This window comes from Peromyscus maniculatus, chromosome 3 (assembly GCF_049852395.1).
Source record: "Peromyscus maniculatus bairdii isolate BWxNUB_F1_BW_parent chromosome 3, HU_Pman_BW_mat_3.1, whole genome shotgun sequence".
NCBI lineage: Eukaryota > Metazoa > Chordata > Mammalia > Rodentia > Cricetidae > Peromyscus > Peromyscus maniculatus.
In genome coordinates, this window is record NC_134854.1 from 166,066,714 (window position 1) to 166,077,468 (window position 10,755).

Consider the following 10,755-nt stretch of genomic DNA (forward strand, 5'->3'; position numbering starts at 1 on the left):
GAGGGGTCCAGGTAGTTGAGCACAGCAACCTGATGTCTCCAGGCATGGCTGTTCTCTCTTCCCCTGCTAGCTGGTGCTGAGCACACCACTTTTCCTTCTCTGGCCCCAGTCTCCTCCGTTCTCAAGCAGGTACTTGTTTGAAGGGCTGCAGGGGCCCACCCTTCCTGCTTAAGCAGCACAGGTTTGTGCTTTTGCAGACTTCCAAGATGTAGCCTGTGCTTAGCCAGCTGTCAGAGGCCAGGGAAGTGGACACCCAAACAGGCAGCACTATATCCTGATAAGGATGTCAAGGATACCCTTGAGCACCCAGTGTGAGCACAGGCTGCCATAAGACCAAGGGTGCTGATTCTGCTTCCCAGTTGTAATAGTAAAGCTCATTGCCTATGTCACAAGAGAAAGCCTCTGAGTGAGGGGCAGACAGTAGTTAGCACCCAGTTCTCCAAGTCAAAACTGCTGGCTTCAGGCAAAAAGTGGCTCAGATCTGAGGCCTGAAGTTTGGGTCCAGTAAGAGGAGGACGGGAGAATGTGGACAGGGAACTGGGTGATTGTCCAAAGCAGACTGCCACAGTGATTAGGCCGTCAGCTGAGACAGAACACAGGAACATCTAAACTGAAAAGGCAGAGAGGATGGATCCCTGGTCACCCCTTGGCAGAGGACACTGTAGGTACATTTGCCACCCATGATGCAGTATCATAGCCATTGTTTATACATTGACCAGGGCCATGGGTGTGGGCCAGGATATGAACACCAACCTGCTGGAAGCATTAGTAGCTCCAGAGGGACTATGAGGCTCTAAGGCCAGAAAACTGGGGACGTAAGCAGAATCTGGGGCTGCAGAATCTGGGGCTCAAGAATCCCCAGCTTTTCCTTTTCCTTCCTCTTCTTGTCCCTCGGCTTCTATAGAGAGCTCTTTATTGGTCCCCTGGGTTTGTTGACCTAGTTTCCCAGATCTATACCTTACCACCAGCCATCCAATATTTCTAAGCCAGAAATGGTCCCTGCCATTCACTCTAATTTAAACCTATCTGTTTGTCCTGTTTTCTAGAATACTTCTTAGCTAGGGCCATGTTCATAGCATGGCACCTGAGTGGAGGTCAGAAGTCGACTTGCAGGAATTGGTACTCTCCTACCACGTGGGTCCCAGTGATCAAACTGAGGTCATCGGGATTCTAAGTGCCTTTATGCACTGAGCCATCTGGCCTTTTCTAGGTTCCATAGCCTAGGCTGGCCTTAAACTCAAGGTCCCGCTGCTTCCAAGTGCTGGGATTACGGGTATGAACCCCCCTTCCCATCTAAACCTGACACTTCTAGTAAAACCAAGCTTTGTGGTTCATCCTTACATCATGGATAATCTAGCTTTTCCACCCCCTTCTAAGTTCCCAGTCCTGACACCCCCGAGGCTGCTGAGAATTGTGTGTGTGTGTGTGTGTGTGTGTGTGTGTGTGTGTGTGTGTGTGTGTGTGTACTTGGGCTGTGTATAAGTTGGGGCTGGGGACACACACACACACACACACAGAATACTGTTTCCATGTCTGGTTTTGTTGCTCTAAGTGAAGGCCCAGCTCTGGCCACCTCTCTGCTCACACTCCACTCAGACTTTTTCTCCTGGGTACACAGATACACTTTGAATGTATTACCAGAATGAATGGACGTTTCCTCTCCCCACTCAGTAGGAGAGCTCTTTAAGGGCCAGTTGCACTAAGTGGATACCCAGTGTCCACTCCATTTTCCCTAGCCCACAGCACCATTACACAGGGCACCACAGGGCACTTTGCTCTAGGGAGCCATGCCTGCTGAGCTGAGACAATGGGGCTACCCTAGCCATGTCAGCCAAAGAGTCATCCCTGCCCCAGGCAGGGTCAGGGGCTCTGTCCCAGAGGTGCTATTCTCCTGCCCTTTCCCTCCTTTGTGGGAGCCCGTTCTGGGGTTCCTCGTGGCTTTACCCAGCAGGTCCAAATAGAGGATGATCAGGACCACGGGCCTGAGTGCAGGTGTCTGAGATGGTCTGCACTTGGCTGTGCTGGGGGAGGAGGTCTTTTGCTCCACCCCTTGGTGTCTCTATAAAAACCCTGGACCAGAGACAGTCCGGGCCCGTTGGAATAGGTTCCAGGCCCTCTCGAGGCTATCCTTTATTTTCTATCTGTTTATCTCCACAAGATTCTCCGCTATAAATTCTTCTATCTAATATTTCCTGCTGCTCGCACTCAAGAAAACTCTGGGAAGCTGTGGGGGTGGTGGGTAAACGCCCCACAGAATGGCGCCGTGAACAGGGACTAAAGAAAAAAAAGGGACTAAAGAAAGGGGAAAAAAAGGGACAAAAAAAAAGGGGGGACTAAAGACAAATGAACAGGGACTAAAGACAAAGTAATAGGAACTAAAGATAAAGGAAAATAATAGTTTTATTACAGAGTTTTTGGTGAAAGTGCTGAGTCAGCCCTGCCAGTGGAAAGGCATGCCGGTGTTATGGAATATATATATTTATATATATATATATATATATATATATATATATATATATATATATATATATATTTGGAAAGGCAGGGGTTTTATCCTCGAGAGAAAAGGAAAGCGGACTGGAAGGATGTCCGATGCTGCAGCGAAATTCTCTTCTGTCAAAATTTTCTATCTTCTATCCCTTTCTCAATTTCTATCTGTGATAAGTATAAGGTATAGGGTAGTAATATAGTTTAGGAAAAACTTAGAAGTGTAAGATTGTGTAGGAAAAAATAAGTAAGGCAACTAGACAGAAAAACTCTTCAATTTTCCAACTTTGGGGGCTTTGAAAGCAAACTGGGGAAAAAATCGTTCTTTGGGCTTTTCGGGTAGTAAAAAAGCTCTTCTTGGAGCTTATGGGGAAGGAAAAGTTTCCTATGGAAGCTTTTGACCTGGGGACAGCTGAAATGCCAAGTCCAAGCGGCAGGAGAAAGTAATTTCTCCCTGAGGCAAAAATGGGGGTGTAAGAAGTCAAAGTTTAAAGTTGGGAAGTTTTGGGAAAAGTTGGTCTTTCTCCTGGGGAAAAAAAAACCCTTTCTCTTAAACTATAAAGCTTTTCTTGGAAAACTTGGGGGGAAAATCTTTCTAAAAAGCCTTAATCTTTCTCTTAAGAAACTTAGAAACTAAAGCCTTTAACTTTCTCAGGACAAAAATTAGAATCACCTGAAGATTTTAGTATGGGGACCACCTGTGATTAGCTCTAAGGGAAAACAACAAACTTAAGACAGCAAAACCTCTAAGTTCTCTTTCGAGCTTTAAAAATCCTCCCTGCAATGCAGGAGGCAGGGACAAGTTCCTAAAAACCTCTTTTAAGCTCTGTCTCTTCAAGCTAGTAAAAGACAGTGGGTCAGAGTATCCTGAGGGAAACACTTGGGGAGAGCAAGGGTGAACAGCTACAGAGAGCCCAAAAGGGCAGCAAACTTTACCTGAGAAAAGCAAAAAGCCAAGCTTTTCAGTTACAGCGGAGCTGAGGCATCAAATGCTTTCTTTCTGAGTGAGCCTTTCAGAATGGAAAGGTGCTCCTAATCTTCCTAATGCAAAGATCCCCTGAAGCAATGCAAATTGTTAGCATTGTATCCTCGCTTCTGACCAAAAACCCAGAGGTGACTGGCCAGCATCTCTGAGTTGGAGTGCATTTCGGGGATACTAGGGTTCCTGCAGTTGCAAACTTCCTGGAGCACAGAGATGAGGCAGGAAGGTGCAGGACCCAGGGGAAGATTGCTAATGAGCAAAGCAAGCTAAAGCCTGTGGGAACGGCACAGTTGTCCACTTTCCTACAAGTCCCGGGTTGAAAGGTCCACAACTACAAAAAGGAATCTGAAAAAAAGCTTTCCTATCAGAGAAAGGACCTTTCTAGAAAAACAGTAAAGCTGAACTGTGTCTGAAGCAGTTGTGCTGCTGAGTCAGAACGATGTCTGGGGAAAGAAGAGCCCAGCCAGGGCAGAACAGAACTAACCAGGAGTAAAGCTCTCTTTTCTGTCAGAGAAAGCATCTCTTTGAGAAAAGCTTTGTTTCAACTGACTCCAGTTGAAATGAGGGAGTGTAGCCCTGAGGGGTGATTGCCTCTGGCATAAGCTCTGTCCTTGAGCACCCAGACAAGCAAACACAACCCCTTGGGGGACTGGGCCAGGTGAAGGCCTGATGAGGCAAAACACCCGTCCTAATGGGAGTTTAGAAATGGCAAAAACCTCCCTTGTTAAATTTTTCAGTCTGTACGCAAACAACACAGACCCCGAAAAGAAACGGACAAAAAGCCCCTACCTTCAGTAGCAGGGAAAGCCGCCACTATAGTGTCGGAAACTGTTTCTGGGGTAGAGGGGATAAATTGAGACCAAACTGGGAACTGTCTGGGAAAAAGACTCTGAAGAAACAGAGAAGGGACATAATCCTCCCCAGAAAATATGACCTGAAAAAGCTGCTAGAATCTGAGGCAGATTTAGGGGGAAAGAAAGAAAGCCCCTACCTCCAAAGGCAGATACCTGAAGCTCTGCTTCTGGGGAAGGAAGGAGCAAGCAAAATTAGATCAGTGGGAGAAAATCTCTCTGAAGGAGCTATGGAAAAGCTGTTGTACGTGATCTTGTTTTTCACTGACTGGCTAAGGCAAACACAAGCCCTGAGGAAAGTTGCTATCAGAAATGCCAGCCTCTATGCCGGCTAACGAGGCAGGTGTGGTTCTGATTCGGGGGCCAGTGTCTGATGAAGTTGAAACACCTGTTAAAGCCAGCTGAGGAGAATAGAAACCTCCCAATGTGCCATAGCTGAAAATGTAAAATGCTTGTTCAAATCTCCCGTTACAAAAACAAAAAACTTTGTTCAAACCTCCCGGGCAAGAATTGTAAGCAAGTCTGGTAAAAGAGAACCAGTTGACTCTCAAACCCGATAAGAAATATGGGAAATGATATAAGGGACTGATATAAGGGACTGATATGGGACTGATATTATTATGGACTGATATAAGGGAAATGCATTCTGGGAAAGGTAGTTTTTCTGCTAAAGATGGAGACATTGCCCTGAAACACTTTTGTCAGCTCTAAAATTAAAATACAGCTTTTAAAAATAAGGAGGAAAATCGTCTAAGGGTTTAAGTGTCAGTTCCAATGAAAAATTGAAAGGATACGGAACTAGGTGCTTCGCGGTTTGGGGCTCCATTGGTAAAATGCCTTATTTACCCTAATAGATGTGCAAAGTTTTTACGGCAGTTGGATGACAAAAAGCTACCTATAAGAGCAAACAAGTCACTTTAAAATCCTTAAAATATCACCTAATAGCTGTGCAGTTTTTGGCGAAGAGCTTTACAACAGCTAAATATGATAATTTCACCCTCAGCATAAAGTTTTTCAGTAGAACAAACCAAAAGTACTGCTGTGATAGAAACGTTTGTTTAAATTGAAGTTCTTAGGGCAACTATTATGAATTTGGGTGAAGGGACAGCCTCTAGTTAAAAACTGTCTACCGCTGACAGTGCATCTCTGCCGGTCCGGAACGGCTGAGAGAACTCGGCAACTTTGGAGTGTGGCTTTGTCCTGAGAATGTTACAATCCCCTAGCAACAAGTATCACAACTCTATAATGACAACACTCACTAAATCCCAGTGCTTTATAACAAAGCTAACTATAAACTGTAAACTTTAGAAATGATGTACGTACTTCCTGTCTAGTTAAGAGAATCTTTCTGATAGAGATGGTGATAATAATTAAGAGTAAGAAGTAGGAAAACGAAAATAAGATATGTGAGTTTGTAAAAATTCTGTCTTGTTTGATCTGTATTAAAAAATCTTTAGATGTTTGCTAAGTTAGAAATATGCTAATGGTAGCCTATATAAGTTTGTAAAATAGATCTTATAGAGTTCCTTTAAGAATATGAGCATGTAAGAAGTATCTAAGGTAGTCTTAAGACATGTAGTAATAAGCTTGTAAGATGCTAATTGTAAATGTAAGTTTAAATAAGAAATAAGATAAGTATATAAGAATTAATAGGAAATATATTTGCTAAAGTAGTTCTATAAAGTATAAATAAGTAGATGTTAATATGTTGTATGTGAGTTTGTAAAAATGTGTAAATGTTGAATATGAGTCTAAATGCTTTGCAAGGCAAAAAAATGTTATATGTGAGTTTGTGAAAAAGTGTAAATGTTAAGTGTGAGTCTATTAATGTATATGGTGAAAACACCTGAGACACAGGAGATAGTGTCCTAGTAGACTGCAAAGTAGGCAGTCTAAATGATTTCAAAAGCTCCAGAAGCCGCTAAGAAGCTAAGAATGGCGGACGCCAGAACCAGCACAAGGCATCCGCAGCTGAGATCCGTGGAATATCAACGCAGCACAGAAAAACCTGAGCTAACAGCAAAAACGGTGCGGTTTAAAATCTTACTATAACTAAAAAGGTCTGTCTGTGAGAACAAAAGTTGCAGAGACGCTTGTTTGAACAAAAATTATTAACTGCAAAAAGTTTTGGTTAAAAAAGTCTCTTCATATTTGGAAGTAAAAGCCTGATACCAGAATTTATTTCTTATTTAAACTTTTTGAACTTAAAATGAGATAAAATTACAAAAACATTTTGGTTATGGATTTCTTCAAATTTGGAAGACTAGTACCAATATTTATCATTTGAATTTTGGTACTTAAATGAAATGAACAATAGAGATTTCATTGCAATGGGACAATTTTGAGCTTACTTATAGTAATGACCTAGGAACGGTTTTCTGGAATTGGGTTAAAAATGGAACTGTTTAAACGAAGAAATGTATTTCTACTTAGAATCAAGATGCAATTTTGTGTATGTGTATATGCTTTATTTACTGGTGATTCATGAATTGTTTTGTGGAACTGTTTATGTAAGAATGGAATTACTTATGGAACTGGTTTTGTGTTACAAATGGAACTGTTTAAACAGAAAAGTTTGGGTTTTCTAACTAGGCTTGAGATTTTGCTTAAAATTATAAAGAAAAGGGAGAGTTAATATTCCTTAGTCTATTTAATTTAAATTGTTGTTTGAGTGGATTAATGTCATGTTTTGTTAGTAAGAAATGCAAATGGGGTATACTAAGAGACTACTTTTAAAGTGTGTAAAGAGTTTTATTAAGAAACTGCTTTTGGATGTTATGCTAAAAGTTTTCAAAGTGTTAATGGTTAGATCGAAAATATTGCTTTTCAATATGGGTTTGTAGGAATTGTGTAAGTTTGGGTTCCTCTAACTAGGTTTGAGTTTTTGTTTAAAAATTATAAAGAAAAGGAGGAGCTATGAGATTGAATTATGTTCGCAGAAACCTATTGATATTAATGCACCCTGGCTTGGTGGAATTGAGGAAATGTTTAAGTTTGTGAATACATCGAAGTTTTTCCTGAGTTAAAGTTGTAAGACGGAGAAAATTGTTAACTATATATAGCACCATATATGCTAATTCTAATGGTTCTGTTAAGAGTTTGCTTTGAGTTGTAAGATTGAGAGAATTGTGACTATGTATAGCAATATTTATGTTAACCTGTTAATGGTAATGATGAAGCTAAGGGATTCTTTAAGTTTGTAGTCTCCTTAAGAGTTTTGGTTTAGAAAGGGCTTGAGGCAGCTAAGACTGCTGTGGTCACCTTGGACCTAATTCAAAAGAGAAATGCCATCTATATCATCCTCTACTCCCATACTGGGAGGTGTAACAGCTATGGAGATTGCTGTAAGCCACTAATAGTTATTTTTTTATATATTAAGAAGGGGGGACCTGTGGGAGCCCGTTCTGGGGTTCCTCGTGGCTTTACCCAGCAGGTCCAAATAGAGGATGATCAGGACCACGGGCCTGAGTGCAGGTGTCTGAGATGGTCTGCACTTGGCTGTACTGGGGGAGGAGGTCTTTTGCTCCACCCCTTGGTGTCTCTATAAAAACCCTGGACCAGAGACAGTCCGGGCCCGTTGGAATAGGTTCCAGGCCCTCTCGAGGCTATCCTTTATTTTCTATCTGTTTATCTCCACAAGATTCTCCGCTATAAATTCTTCTATCTAATATTTCCTGCTGCTCGCACTCAAGAAAACTCTGGGAAGCTGTGGGGGTGGTGGGTAAACGCCCCACACTCCTTCCTTTTTCTTTTTCTTTTTTTTAACCTTATGGTATCTATTTTAGTTGACCATCCTCAACCTGTTTCCTGAGTTTTAAATAACAGTGATAATTTTGATGACTAAAAATATCACAGGGCTAATGTGATTTAGGTGAGAAAATAATACACAGGGATGAGTGGAGAGATGGCCTACAGCAGGGGTTTTGTGGTGAATGTTATGTGTAGACCCTTTGATGTCCAGTTCCCTCCACAACAAAAATTTCTTTAAAAAAAGGCTGTTGTGCCAGGTGTCGGTGGCGCATGCCTTTAATCCTAGCACTCAGGAGGCAGAGCCAGGCGGATCTCTGTGAGTTCAAGGCCAGCCTGGTCTACAGAGCCAGATCCAGGACAGGCACCAAAGCTACACAGAAACCCTGTCTTGAAAAACAAAAAAAAATAAAGAGAGCAGAAATGAGAGTGCTAGTGACTGATTTTTCTAGAATGGTGAACCAAGTGTGCCCATATTAAGTGGACAGGAGGGTGGATGGAGGGGGAGGAAGAGGGGAAAGAGACCAATGCAGACAACAGTCCTGAAGGAAATCGGGTATAAAAGTAACATAGAAATGCCCACAACTGTGGGACCCGAGGGACCCAGTAGAAAAGAAGAAAGTCTTCACAACAACACAAGACCTTGCAGAACCAGCATCCTGGCCTGGAGAGCCAACCAGGCTCTTCTGGAGCCAGCAGCACCTGACCTACGGTAGCTACAGGGGCTCAGGGGTGAGCCCTTCGGGACCCTATGGCAGCTGCCTTTTCTCTATTAATACCCCAAATGGCAATCTCTCCTTCCAGGAAGGTGTTAAGATCCATGTAGCTTAACAAGGAGACTCTTACTTGAAGATGGATCCCAGTAACTATCAGCATAATTTCGGAAACATTCCTTTCCAGGAGCCCGACCTTAACAAGAACGATGTGTCTACATAATAAAATAGATAAATATTGGGAGTAATTAATGGTGATAATGCGCAGAACTCTCTGGGGCATTAGAGTAATGTAACTTGCTTATCTGTTTGCTATTGAATAATAGCTTCTTTTGGTTTTGTTTTGTTTATATAAAACTTTAGAAACTATAGGGGTACATTTAATGAATTTGCTGTTGAAGAGGTTCCCAGATTCTGGATGTGGCTTAAGCTAATAACACATTTCAAAAAATATTCCAGGCTTTCTACAGACAGGAAAAGTTAGTTACTTTTCCTGATGTTGCTACAAAGCACCTGAAAAAAAAATTTTAGGAAAGAAGGGTTTGTTCTGGCTCCCAGTTCCAGCCACAGCCCACCATGCTGGAGAAGTAGTAGTGGCCAGCTCACAGTTCCAGCCACAGCCCACCATGCTGGAGACATCCTGGTGGCAGCAGAAGGTGGTGTCTGGTCTCGCTGCATCCACAACCAAGGAGCAGAGAGGATGGATGCTTGTGTTCAGCTCATTTTTTAAAATGTTTTTAAAGAATTATTTTTAACCATAGGTATGTCTCTATGGGTATATGCACACATGTGTGGGTGCCCAAGGAGGTAAGAAAGTGTCAGAGCCCCTGGAGTTCAAGCTACAGTTTATAAGCTGCTTGACCTGAGCAATGGGAATCAAACTCAGGTCTGCTGACAGAGCAGTACACACTCAACCACTGAGCCATCTTTCTAGCTCCTCACTTCTCTTTTTTATTCAGTCAGGGATCCAAGCTTATAATGATACTGTACACACCTCAGATCAATCCAGATATCCCTCACAGACATGCTCAGAGGTTTGATTCCATGGTGAGTCTAGGTTCAGTCAGGCTGACAAGATTACCCTTCACAAACCCTATAACACAAAACTCCCTGATCTGCATCATCAGCATCAGCTGGAGAAAGGGAGGTCATCTTTATTAAAGTTACCTTTGCTAAAGGTACATTCAAAAATCTCCACTAAGACTTTGGTGCCTACTCACCTCTTTTCATCTGCTTTTAAGCCAATATGATTTTCCCCCAGCATGAGTGATTTTAGCATCAACAAAAAGCACACATCCAGAAATTCAGAGACAAAAATAAATGTCACTTCAGAATGTAATTATAGTTGCTACCATTAATTTAGCTAAAGATTTTAATTAGGCCAATCTTCATTACAAATACATTTTAGGGAGCTGGAGAGTTGCCCCTGCAGTTAAGAGCATGTGTTGCTCTTATAGAGGACCCAGGTTCAATTCTCAACACCCCCATGGCAGCTCATGACCTGTTACTCTAGTCTCAGGGAATCCAGCACCCACGTTTGACCTCTGCAGGTACCAGACATGCACACAGTGCAGGCAAAGCACTCATACACATAAAATAATAAATCCTTTTTAAAGGACATTTTTAGGGTAGGAGAGGTGACTCGGCAGTTAAGAGCACTTGTTGCTCTTGCAGAGGACCCAGGTTCAATTCCCAGCACCTACATGGTGGTTCACAGTTACAGCTCCAGCTTCAGGGGGTCTGATGCCTTCTGACCTCAGGCATGAAGCATGCATGTGGTGTATATCCACATATATAGGCAAATACGTACACACACAAAACATTAATTTTAAAAATTGGCTTTGATATAAAAACCAGGGTGTCTTTTATTCATGAATACTCATATTTTTGTACTACTTTTCCATAAAATTTCATGTTTTACTAGAAAAGGGTGAATTTAGTATGTATGTCCATCCTGCCTATTGTGTAATTTAAG